Source organism: Perca flavescens, chromosome 11, assembly GCF_004354835.1.
Source record: "Perca flavescens isolate YP-PL-M2 chromosome 11, PFLA_1.0, whole genome shotgun sequence".
Lineage (NCBI taxonomy): Eukaryota > Metazoa > Chordata > Actinopteri > Perciformes > Percidae > Perca > Perca flavescens.
Window position 1 is genome coordinate 23,709,744 of NC_041341.1, and position 13,941 is coordinate 23,723,684.

Here is a 13,941-nt window from a genome sequence, read left to right on the forward strand (position 1 = left end):
ATGAGTTTGGAACAACCAACCAACGTTACCAACGGACTTTGAAGCTGCTCATCATTGTCTGTGGTAAGTGACAGTGACACTGCCCCAGGGTTTTGGTAAAGAATGGTAATATGAATATTGTAATGGTAATTAACTGAAAGGACCACGCCAGTCTTCAAACAAGTATATTTTTGATGATTCCTCATCCAAAACGTATCCCTGTAGTAGCAGCATTCATTCTCTAATAGTTTACTTTAGCCATTTTAGCTAATTTCGGTGGTTCCTTTAAAGTGCCCATATTATGAAAAAAATTCCCTTTCTGGGATTTAGGGTGTTATTTTATGTCTCTGGTGCTTCCACATGCATACAAACTTGGAGAAAAAAACCCATTCATGCTGTTTTGAGTGAGATACGGTTTCTGAATGTGTCCTGCCTTCAGTCTCCGGGTGAGCTGGTCAAAATCTGCAGGGCTTTCTACGTCACTAGCCACAGCCCATCAAACACAAGGAAGAGTGATTCATTTGTGGAAGAGCACACACGACCAGGGGGAATAGATCCCTCCTTTTTATCGTTACTTATGACAGACAGAATGCAGTATGGGAAAATGCAAACAAACTTGAAGATGAAGAGATGCTACACAAGATTCGTGGTCCTGATGGAAACTGTACTGATATGATTGCTGAGGACTTCCGGTACCACAAGGAATGCATGACCAACTACCTGACAAAGCATCTTTGTTTACAGGAAAAGACTAGTACTGCCACCACTCCATATGATGCTGCACTGAATCTCGGATGGATGAGCCCCTTTTCCAAGAGAATGCAATATACTTTGTTACAGCTTTGAGGGATGAATTTTGTAAATACTTGGAAAGCAAGAGTTCAAAATGTTACCTCATACAGATCTCAGTCCTTGATTGCCCGCCTTAGAAGACACTATGAAGTAGGTGACAATTGTAAAATAATGGTTGTGCCACAGAAAGGATGTTCTACCCTGATTTGCTCAGCTGAAATGAATGTTGGCTGCATGCTCTCAAAGTTGAAGGAACTTAAGGAGAAAACTGAAGAGGCAGAGTATGAAGAAGAAAGTGATGATGAGTTGACACCAGATGACACCATAGTCTCTTCCTACAACACTGCAAAGAGAATACGGAAGGAGCTCCAGGACCAACATAAGCAGGCCCTGAAGGAAGAAAGAGAAGACGAAATAGCTCAAGCCAGTGGAAGTTACCAGATGCATGGAAGTATGAATGAAGACCTGTCACTGCAGCTAGAGATATCATACTTGGAGGCATCCCGAAGAGTGAGCTCTAACCTGTATAACCACCTGGCATGGATGATAATAGATGCATCTTCAGAGTTAGGTGAGGACGGCCGGGTGAAAGTCAGTCCTAAGCAGCAAGAACAAGTTCCCAACCTTGCCCAGGATGTCTGCCAAGCAGTTGCCAAGATCCCAACACTGAAACACGTTGTCAGCCCTCAAATCTTCTCAGCCTTTTCAAACCAAGGAAAGCCACTTCAGTCTAAAAGATAATCAAAAGAGTCACTCCCTGGTTGAGGTTGAAACAGAGCTAAGCTTCCTTTGTGTCTAGCAGAACCTCTTGACCACCTGAGCATCCTCTGGCATTTGGTGCATAGCTGCCCTACTGTACTACTGGAGGACCTGAAACCAAGTTGCGCTGCTCCAACATAGAGTTCATTCCAAGCATTTCTCATCCCAGATACCACCCCTGCAACTGTGATCAGCTATGGTCCCTTCTTCCCCAAGTCACCAACAAACCCAGATGTGGTTGTTCAGTACTGCATGGAGTAAACATGGTCAAGAGTATGTGACCAAGCAATATATGAGGTGGTTCTGCAAAAGAAGAACAAAGAGAAGTATGCCAAACTTATATTGCGCATGGGTGGCTTCCATATTGCTCAGAATTTCCTTGGAGCCATTGGGAATTTGATGCAGTTCACTGGAATCGAAGACATCATGGTCGAAGCTGATGTCTGTCTCCGTGGAACAGCAAACAAAATCATCAGTGGGAAAGACTACTGTGATGGTTGGGGTCGGCTTGCTGTGAGTCTTTGTTTTTGTTTTCTAGTTTTCCTACATCGCTACCTTCGCTTGATTGTTGCTTCAGCCACCTCCTCCACACCCTCAGTTACCTCCAGTCAGCTGGCTTCACCATCAGGTCCCCTCCTCATGGCTCCCTGCTCCACACCGCCTCCGCTCCTGTGTCCAGACATTCCTCCCTTGACTCCCCGGACTCCAGTGCCTCCTCCTTGGCTTCCCTGGCCCCGGTTTCGCCGCACTCCCCTAGCTCCTTCACCATCCTGTTTCCCATTAGCTCCCTCGCCATCCTGTTTCCCACTAGCTCCCTCACCGTACTATTCCCCACTAGCTCCTTCGCCATCCTATTCCCCATTAGTTCCCTTGCCGTCCTACCCCCAGTGTTCACCTTCCCGCTCTTACCTAGTTTTTGTTTCCCTAATAAATCTGTGTTTTGCTCAGCCTTGCTTTTGGGTTTGTTCTGTCTCCACATAACAGACTACTATGCTATGCTGCACGCCCACACTATGGTGTATGCATCCATGTTTGCCCTACACTGGGAAGCATTTGCCAGAGGGTTGGTCAGTGAAGAGAAGGACCTGAAGTACATGTGTGTGCTTAGCAACAATGTCCAGCTACTCCTAGATGCCCTGTCAGAAGAGGATGAAGAGAAGGTAACTTCTCACACATCTGTGACCAACTGAAAAAGCTGTCGTGTTTTGATGGCTGAGTATTATGAAGCATGTACCTCACCTACCACAAATCTATGGCTAATGTACATGGATATGGTGATGATTCTTAGACGGTTCATCCATGCTGAGCGTGTAGGTCTGTGGGAGGAATACCTGGCTGAAGTGGAAAAGATGTTACCATACCTTGTAGCTGCTGGCCACTACAAGTACGTATCCTGCCTGCCCTACTACCTAGAAGCTATGAGAAGCTTGCCTACACTACCTCCAGTGAAGTGTGGCATTGCATGTCTCTGCACCGGAGACCCCAACAGATGTTCAAGGATTGAACTTGCACTTGAAGGCAAAGCCGGCCGCAACTAGCTGGCTTGTCACGTTAGACTGGAGGGTCTCAAGTCCGACAATTTTCGTCCATTATTTCACCACTATATTCACTTCTGAGAACATTTTAGGTGAGAAATGAACTGTTTAGATTTCGAATATAGGCTGTCTTGCGCAAATCGTTGCCCAATTCGGCCGGCCAATGAAGCTCAGAGACTCCGCTGTCAGCTGGAAGTCTCTCAACACTCCCACCAGCTGTTGGGCCAGGCCTCCTCATTTGAATTTAAGCTTTGCATTTTAAATTTGACTTTTTTCATTGAATTTTACATTTTCAAATTATCCTTTTACATTTCAACTTTGCTTTTTCAGTTTCCTTTTTCATTTTTCAAATTTAATTATGGCATGATTTTTCCTAGTAGAGTAGTAAAATAATAATATTTTTAATTTGATCTTGCTTCGTTTTCTCTTTGAACTTTCAATTTGAATTATGAATAAATATTTCCTCCATATGTTCCTCCCCACATGTTGAAGTGTGCGTGAACATGACACAGATTTTGGACACAAGCGCTATATAAATGCTGCCCTGCAGCCATGTTCATAGTTCAGCTGATATAAATAGAGAATGGGGAATTGGGAATTGAGCAGCTGATCTCTCAACCCTTAACTTGGCAGTGCAGAGGCACTTTGTCCAAGATCAGTGAATTTGGAGGTGTAGACTATGTATCTGCAATCACCCAGGTCACTTACAGTTGTAGATTTAATCCTGTGTGACAGTGTTTTTAATTGACAGGAGCCAAAACACAGACTTCTTGTAAATTGCATTCATATGCCAGCCACCGTTATGCTTTAACAGTAACATTCCAACATGGCATCATGACTTTGCGTTAATATACACGCCACTTTCATAAAGCAAAATGGCGTGTTATTGTACGCATTTTCAGCTATCCACGTGTATGCCTAAGCTGTATACAGCTGATGTAAACACCACGTGGCCTCGCCACGTTGCGTGTTATCGCGAGAACGTAACGTACTATCGCGAGAACAACGTCACACGCCTAAAAAAAAAAAAAAAAAAAAGGCTTTAGTAACAAAACAGTGACAAAAACACGGAAAATAACGACAAAAACACGCTTAGGAACACAATAAATGGTTGGGTTTAGGAAAGAAACATTGGGTAAGGCTTATTAAAACAAAACAAAAAAAATGGCCGAAATGGCTGCACGTGGGGTGCGAACCTGGCTCGCCCAGGTGAAAGTCCTGTGTTTTACACATCCGACACCCTAACCGACCTCCTTACTCAATCCCCATTCCTTTATACTACTCGCTACGGCGGAAATTGACTCGCAATGTAGGTCAATGGCAGCCGATTTGCGTTCATATACACGCAAAAATGCGATTATGCGTCTTGATAACACGCAAAAAATTGGCGTGACATAGATACGCCAATTCATGAGATCAGTCTGAACATTCTGGAAAAGGATAATGCTTTAGCATAGCATAAAAGGTAGGGGTGCGGAGGTCAAAGGGTGGATAATAATTTGCCTTTCGCAGAGGAACTCGGGTTTAAATTAATGTTTCATACTGGTTTGTCAGTGTTAAAATATTTGTTGTTTGACATTCATCCTTTTTTTTGGGGGGGCATTTTTTAGGGCTTTATTTGAGAGGAAAGCTGAAGACATGTAAGGGGAGAGAGAGGGGGAATGACATGCAGCAAAGGACCGCAGGTTGGAGTCGAACCCTGCAAGGCTGCGTTGAGGAATAAACCTCTACATATTGGCACCCGCTTTACGAACTGCGCTATCCGGGCACCTGTGTGAAATTAATCTTTACCTTGTGCTTTTAGTTGCCCAACCTTAACCATACATTAATCATACTTAATGCTCAATGTTTTCACAAAAAAGTACTCACATTTTGTAAAAGTAATACATATATATATATATATATATATATATATATATATATATATATATATATATATATATATATATTAGGGCTGTCAAAATTAACGCGTTCATTTTTGTGTAAATATTTTAATATTTAACTCGTTAAAAAAAATTTACGAAATTAACGCAGCTGTGTTTGTTTACTTCATGTGGCGGCTGAGAAACGTAATACGCCTCCATAACAGCAGGCAGCGCTACTCTGTATTGTTGCCCAAGTAATGAAAACCGGCAGCTGATTGGACGAACGCGTCACATGGGTTTGTTTTCTCCAGAAATCCAAAGCCAGACTGTCATGGCGGCCGTTCAGAATACGATCTCATATTGTACTAAAATAGTTCACTGAAACATGTTTCTGAAAACATTTTAAGCGAGAAATAGGCCGTGCAGTTGCTGAATCTGTCTTCATTTCAGCTCAACAAAGGTCAGTTTAGAAGATTTTCATCAGATTTTGAGAGACTCTAGTCACCTCATCTTGCTCGCCATTTCCGGGTGAGTCCCGACTGCCCTGCCGGCGACTGAACATAGGCTCGTTGGAGATGAACTGCGCCTCGCCTGTAAAGTAGACGAGAGCAGGCGACAGCAGCCGGGGACGGTGACAAAAATCTGCTCTCAAGTCAGACAGTTTCTAGCCGTTTCCAGCAGCCTTCAGCAGGACTAAGCCAAATTGTTGCTGCTGTTGTTCTGAAAGATATTAAACATTGTAAACTTAGCAGAACCTTTCCTTGTTTGTTTTTTTTTCTTCATATTTGCAAAGTTAAGTGATTTAATATTTAAATATCCTTTATTATAAGCTTCAGTCTCAATTTAAAAAAAGCGATTAATTGCGATTAATTACAGCAAATTGTGCAATTAATTAGTTAATTTTTTTTAATCGATTGACAGCCCTAATATATATATATATATATATATATATATAATATAATATAATATTGCCACATGCCAAAACACTGTAGTTTAGTCATTAATGTCCTTTCATGGCTGTGAGAACTCAGAATATGCCTCTGATAAAAGTAAAGGTCCTGAGAAATGTTGTCAGTTAAAGTTTTGCAGTTTCTTAAAATATAAACATGCTGTCTTTGAATTAAAACATAGCCACACACATGCTGTTACCTAAATTCAGCCAACATTTTGGCACATATGTTTACACTTTATGGTTAAGTTAGGTAAGTAATACATAAAACAGTTAGTCAGGGATCATGGGACATATCATTATCATGGTAAGAATATGAAACTGGTTTCTAAGGCAGCTTCAAACAAGCACCCCCCGCCTTGACCTCCACACTCTTTGCTGCACTTGAATATCACACCACTTCCTGCATAACCAATACACTGCTGATAGAGATTAGTTACACAGGAACATGATTAATCAGAGACAAGGTTGTATAAACATGCAGAATATCAAACAGGGCTCAAATTGCTGAGTCACAAAAATCTGAAGGATGAATTAGGAAGTACAGTGTTGCCATCACAATGTGCCCTGCAAATAGAAGGTGTATAAGAGGTACCATCAAATTGTTAAAGGTCCCATGATATGGTGCTCTTTGGATGCTTTTATGTAGGCCTTAGTTGTCCCCTAATACTGTATCTGAAGTCTCTTTCCCGAAATTCAGCCTTGGTGCAGAATTACAGCCTCTAGAGCCAGTCCCACAATGAGCTTTCCTTACTATGTGCCATTTCTGTGTCTGTATCTATTGAGGAGGAGAGAGGGGCGGGCAAGGCCACTTTGCTCATTTGAAAGCCATGATGTCTCTCTCTCTCTCATGGGTGGGCCAAATTCTCTGGGCGGGCAAAGCAGAGAACGGGGAGGTAACCTTGCTCCTCATGACCTCATATGGAGCAGATTCCAGATCGGCCCATCTGAGCTTTCATTTTCTCAAAGGCAGAGCAGGATACCCAGGGCTCGGTTTACACCTATCGCCATTTCTAGCCACTGGGGGACCATAGGCAGGCTGGGGGAATGCATATTAATGTTAAAAAAACTCATAAAGTGAAATTTTCATGCCATGGGACGTTTAAAAAGTTCTGAACTTAAAGTACTCATATTATGCTTTTTGGCTTTTTCCCTCTCCTTTATTGTGTTATATATCTTTTTTGTGCACGTTATAGGTTTACAAAGTGAAAAAGCCCAAAGTCCACCCCGAAGGCACTTACCACCTTTACTTCCGTAACGAACATGCGTCACTTTGTAACACACGTTATAATGCTCACCTAGCTGCTAGCATGGCACGCCCTCATACTCTGCTTCTGACTGGCTTGTAGTGCTGACTTAGCTACTGCGCATGTGCAACTTCCAACAAAGATTGAACAAAAGTAAGATGCCTCACTCTGTAGCTAAAACAGAGAGCTCAACACACAGGGTGAAAAGAGGAACTGCAGCAATGTGCAGTACAACAAAAATATGGTGTTTTTTGAAAATTAAACCATGTAAACCTATTCTGATATAACCTGTAAATACAATTATGAACCTGAAAATGAGCATAATATGAGCACTTTATGGCAGTGTGTCTAACATTTCTGCATGGACCATTGTTTGATGTTTTGAAAGATTTGAGGAGCCAGAGCACACAAATCCCTTATGTTACTTCAAGTAACGTGTGCCCTTTTCTTCTGATGACAAATCACACCAAGGACAACTGTATGTGCTCTATGTTTTAAACACACTAATGCGAAATGACAAGTCTCAAAGAAAGCCACTGTATCATGTTGCAGAATTTTCACAGAAAGGAGTGAGAAATGGCAACATTTCTGTACTGGCCGTTGGGTCATCCTAAGTCCTGATTTTCTTACAGTATATTTATACAACTAATGTCCCATCGTCAAATAACATGCATGTCACTTCAAGCTGTCTTCTTGTCCTGTATTATATGCATTTAAAAAGTGCATGGAACAATACATAATTCTTAGAAAGCAGCCAAAAAGCAAAAGAAAGCCTGGGGTTGGAATAACATTTGGTCAGGCAAAATATGCAACTGTTAATGATTAATAAAGACAACAGAGAAAGTGGAAGGTTTGCATCTAAAACTGTGTGCGTGCGTGTGTGCGTGTACTGTATGTGCTTAGTAAAGTCAGTTTTTTGTTTTGATTTGGGTCTTGGGTTGGATGGACAGAGATGTTGAGTTGGACACATGTTGGCTACAACTAAAATATCCCCTACCCCCTACATAAGCCCCAGACAGTGCTGCAGCCTAACATTACCATAAACTCCAGAGCCAAAATTGTAGTTAAACTAAAATGAAAAATGTAATTTAATTTAGGCCACAGCTGTTACATGCATTGTTGTGTGCAATCAAGTCTTAACTTACTTTTGATTAGTTACAAACAACTTCCAATTATGTTTTAAATGAGTAACATCATTTTGGGAATATTTTGATTTAATTTGGGTTGATATTAAACTTCCTGCACACTTATGACTTGAGGCGAGGGCTGTTCTATAAATAAAATGTTTTCATTATTTGAGCACAGGTCTTTATTTTTGTGTCAGGGTTAGAGAACTGAAGAAGACAAATGCTTTTGTCAAATAGGGAATTCATAGATTTGTAACAGGATGAAAAGAAAGCACACTGAATCATAATCGCAGCCTGCTCTGAAAGGTGAGGAGCTGTCAGATTGCATTTGATTCGTAGGCATGCGTCCTCCATTATGTGGTGTGCTGATTACAGCTGGCACAGAGATTGGGCTGTGAGTTGCGGGTTTGATGTTTCTCTAAGAAAGCCTTAAACACAAGAGAGCTACCATTTATTGCCTTATTGTGTTACATAATCCATTTTCTGTGGCAGTGTAGTGTCTTATGAAGGGATACTGCCTGATGTATCCACTTAAAATGTACTTGTACACCATGATTTGTGAGCGCTGAGGAGTTAGACTGAACACATTATGTGGAAAAATGTCAGAAGTGATTGTGTGTATTCAAGTGATTATGTGCTATGTAAAGCCATTTAGTGCTGCACGATATGGCTAAAAAGGTTGCCACGATACACATTTCTTTATAATGTGGTGACAATATTAATCACACTTAAGGCCATTTCTGTGAAATCTAAATAAACAAATGAATAATAAAAGTAGCCAGTTCAATGTCATCTCATTATAAAATGAACTTAAAGTTTAAATAATTATTTAACAGAACACATACTGTTAGAGGTCTGGAAAAAATGTATTTAATTTTAAATTTGATTTAGAGCTGCAGAGTTGGGTGATAATTTTCTGCAGGATCATACATTGACCCTTTTCACTTGACACTTGTCATTTGATGAAAGTAATACCAAAATGGATGTTGACAGTGGATCTGTTTTTGCTCCCAGCATAATTAACCACTAATGTGCTGAACATAATGAAAAATGTTCCACAGCCTTTGTTAGCCATCATCCCACATGTTTGCTTTGTGATCTTCCCACCCTGCCATTTACTGTCCTGAGTATTTGTTTAAACTTTCTCTCCATAGGGACACACACTAATTGCCTGTTATTGTGCGAAAAGATATTGAGATAATTATTGGCATTGTTTTATTGCCAAGTGCAAAGCTAATTAATGCCATTGTTTACAACTCAACCCAGCAAGTACTGGTTTCATATCCTGTAAGTAGGATTTCTGGTCAGGTTCAAAAAACCACCATCAGAATGTCCCTTAAAGGGATAGGCCACCGTTTGTTGAAATAGGACTTATCACGGTATCCCCTAGTTTTAGATAGGTGGGCCAATGCATTTTTTTGTGCATGCATCGTTCTAGTTAGTTTAGCGTAGTGAATGGAATCCTATGTTGCCGGTTAGCATGTTGTGAGTAAAAGTGAGCCAACAAAAAACAAAAAAACAACCTAATTACTTGCACTGAGACAAAAAATGCGTTGGCCCACCTATCTACAGCCAGGGTAGACCGTAATAAGCCCTATTTCAACAAACGGTGGCGTATTTCTTTAACACATTTTAATTACATAGTAAAAAATGTATGTAATTTTAGAGTAACTATTTATATACAATTTCACATATTGCAGGCATCTCAAAATTCTTTTGTATTTCAATGAGCCTGCAGTCATTGACATCTGTATAATGTCAGTTTGTTTGCTTTGATGATACATAGTACAGACAGGGATGACATTTTAGTCTGGAAAGGGTTAAACTATAATTTCATGCAGTTATGATATCTTATCTGACAGGTGTGTCCCTTTGCTCAGGCACCAAGTCAGTTTATCAGCTTTGTGAAAGCATTTCAGGTTTCCACACAGATAAATTGATCCATCTGAGAAATTGTAAAGTAGAGTATTGTCCCCAGCTGCAGACACCATTGGGAAATCACAGGATTGTCCTTGGCAATGACATGAATGACGGCTCCGGCAGCCACAGTGAGAGTTTTAATCAGGCATGATGACAGGGGAGAGAAGAAGGTATGTGGAGCAGAATACAGAGGCAACACAAGGAACAAACTCATGACAATGATACTGACATAGTGTTTATTCTGGCCTATCACTGATTTAAGGATAGCAGATAGTTTGTAAACCATTTCAGTGCACATAAATCTCAAGAAGGAGGGAGAACTGTGTATACTGCTGCTCTGTGGGATGTTTGCAAGGCATAGTTATTTACTTGTTCAGTGAGGGAAATAATTAGAAAGAAAAGAAAATCTCCCGTAGGAGGCTTTTTGAAGATTTCTTGTGGTAGTCTTTGTTAACTGCAGGCAAATAAAAAGAAAAGATATCCAGTAATTATAACTGCAAAGTTTTGCTTTATGTAGCAAGTCTCTCTGACAATATCAGTGCCCCTTGCCACTCCAATGGCCCACCGGTGGGCCCTGACAACTTTTTTTCTTTCAGAGGCTGTAGTAGGCTCAGATTTAGAGAGAGTGAAGTCTCATATGAAACTAGACAATCTAAGGAATCCATGTCATGCTAGCTTGTCGGGAAGGTGGTTAAATAATGCTCTAAAGTTAGGCTAAATACCTTGATCCCTCACCTCAATATATCCCCTTTACAGAAATGCCCGCGCACTTCATGCTAATCAGATTATCAGTTTGGGGGAAAAACATGCAGTGTTTCTCATTCAGTATAAATGTGTTATTTTTGGCTATTCTAATATTGTGTATTTGAATATTTCTGCATATCAGGGTCTTGGAGTTGCATAAATTGGTTATGGAAAGCTGAGACTCTTGTGAATTCAATGAGTTATATTCATGCTTTACGATGTTAGTCCCCATAGTAACCATTTTATTGTAATGAGACCATTTTTTTAAACTTGTGTAAATGACCTGTTGTGACCTTGCAGCTTCATGAAACTTTACAACCACAAACTAGAGACCTAGGGCATTCAGTGGATGTCTTTTTTCCTTGGTGTATCGACAATAAGAGGGTTTCTGAACAGTTTCCAGAACATCAGTGCTCACCATCACATAAAAACACAAATGTCAAATGTTTTTGATATCAAATCATGGATTTTTCTACAGTGTTCCTCAAGGTCTCGGTGTCTTAATGTAGTATTTTGGAGGGATTTCTGACACTTTTTAGCAATCTAAAGTAGTTGCCCTTGTACACTTGCACAATTTCTTTTAATTGTTTAATGTCAAATTAATCCTCAGGTGTAGCATTCAGATGATGTGTACCACTTCTAAGTGACATCTACTAAACAACTGTTATTCTTGAAGGTGATTCAATATTTATTCAACAGATATGTCAGGTTAGAAATTTGAGTGACCTGTTGAAAATATTATCATATGTTGGATTATAACTGTGTGTGTGTGTGTGTGTGTGTGTGTGTGTGTGTGTGTGTGTGTGTGTGTGTGTGTGTGTGTGTGTGACAGTGAGAGAGAGAGTCTGGGGGTGAAGAAGAGCCAGGTGTTTCATGTTTACTAACTTTCATGAAAGTGGGTCTTATTGTACTCTGAAATTAAAGAATAGAACAAATAAATAACTTATAATTAAAAAAGAAATCATGGAATGAATTTCTAAACCAAAATGTATTCTAAATTTTTGACTCATCAAAGTAGCCCCCTTTGGCAGATTTAACAGCTGAACACACTCGTGGCATTCTTTCTACAATGGAAATCAAATATTCTTCAGAAGGTTCTTCCCAACTCTGTTGCACAAGTTCCCATAAATGTGTGGCACTTGTAGGTTGCTTTGCTTTCACTTTTCTGTCCAGTTCATCCCAAACCAGCTCAATGGGGTTTAAGTCTGGTGACTGTGCTGGCCACTCCATGTTTTTAAGCTTACCATCTTTTTTGCTAAGGTAGTTCTGGCATAGCTTGGACTTATGTTTTGGGTCATTATCTTGCTGTAGGATGAACCCCTGACCAACTAGGCACATACCAGAGGGTACTGCATGGCACTGCAAAATGCTGTGGTAGCCGTTTTGGTTCAGGGTGCCTTTCACTCTGTACAAATCACCGACCGTGGATCCAACAAAACAGCACCAGACCATCACGCTTCCTCCTCCATGTTTGATAGTTGATGTCACACACTGAGGAACCATCCTTTCGCCTACTCAATGGTGTACAAAAATCCTGCGTGATGAACCAAAGATTTCAAGTCCATAACACCTTATTCCAGTCTTCAGTAGTCCATTGACGATGTTTCTTGGTCCAGGCAAGCCTCTTTTTCTTATTCTGACGTCTTAGCAACGGCTTTCTTGCTGCAACTCGACCTATCAAACCTGCAGGTCGAAGTCTTCTCTTTACAGTTGAAACTGAGACTTGCTTATTACGACCACTATTAAGCTTGAAGCTGTTGTCCTGTGAGCCTCCTATCACGCAAGCTGTTGACTCTCAGAAACTTGTCTTCTGATTCTGTTGTGGCTTTGGGTCTGCCAGACCTCTTCCTGTCAGAGTTTCCCCCAGTTTCTAAGTGCCTTTTGATGGTAAAGAATACTGTACTCACTGACACCTTGACTTTCTTTGCAGTTTCTCTGTAGGAAAGACAAACATTCTTAAGTGTTATGATGGTCTGTCTCTCTTCCATTGTTACTATGCATCCTTATAAAGTTTTATATACAGTACAGGCCACAAGTTTGGACACACCTTCTCATTCAATGCATTTCCTTTATTTTCATGACTATTTACATTGTAGATTCTCACTGAAGGCATCAAAACTATGAATGAACACATATGGAATTATGTACTTAACAAAAAAGTGTGAAATAACTGAAAACATGTCTTATATTTTAGATTCCTCAAAGTAGCCACCCTTTGCTTTTTTTGATAGCGCTGCAAACCCTTGGTGTTCTCTCAATGAACTTCATGAGGTAGTCATCTGAAATGGTTTTCACTTCACAGGTGTGCCTTGTCAGGGTTAATTAGTGGAATTTTTTCCCTTATTAATAAAAATAAGGAAAGGGTGGCTACTTTGAAGAATCTAAAATATAAGACATGTTTTCAGTTACTTCAAACTTTTTTGTTAAGTACATAATTCCATATGTGTTCATTCATAATTCCATGCCTTCAGTGAGAATCTACAATGTAAATAGTCATAAAAATAAATAAAAAAAGCATTGAATGAGAAGGTGTGTCCAAACTTTTGGCCTGTACTGTAAGTCTTATAAAGTTCCCTTGGCCTTTGGAATTAAAACAGCCCCACATCATCACATACCCTTCACCATATCTCACGATTGGCATGGTTTTATTTCAGTTAGCCTATAGCTGGTTTGATTTGCATTGATATGGATCCTATCTCAGTTAGCTATTAGATCAGATTTGTATTTTTACAGGCCAGTTATTTCATGGATCCTGGATACTATGCATCCTGATAAGGTTCCCTTGGCCTTTGGAATTAAAATAGCCCCACATCATCACATACCCTTCACCATACCTAGAGATTGGCATGGTTTAATTTCAGTTAGCCTAATAGCTAACTGAGATAGGATCCATATCAATGCAAATCAAACCAGCTATAGGCTAACTGAAATAAAACCATGCCAATCGTGAGATATGGTGAAGGGTATGTGATGATGTGGGGCTATTTTAATTCCAAAGCCCAAGGGAACCTTATCAGGATGCAT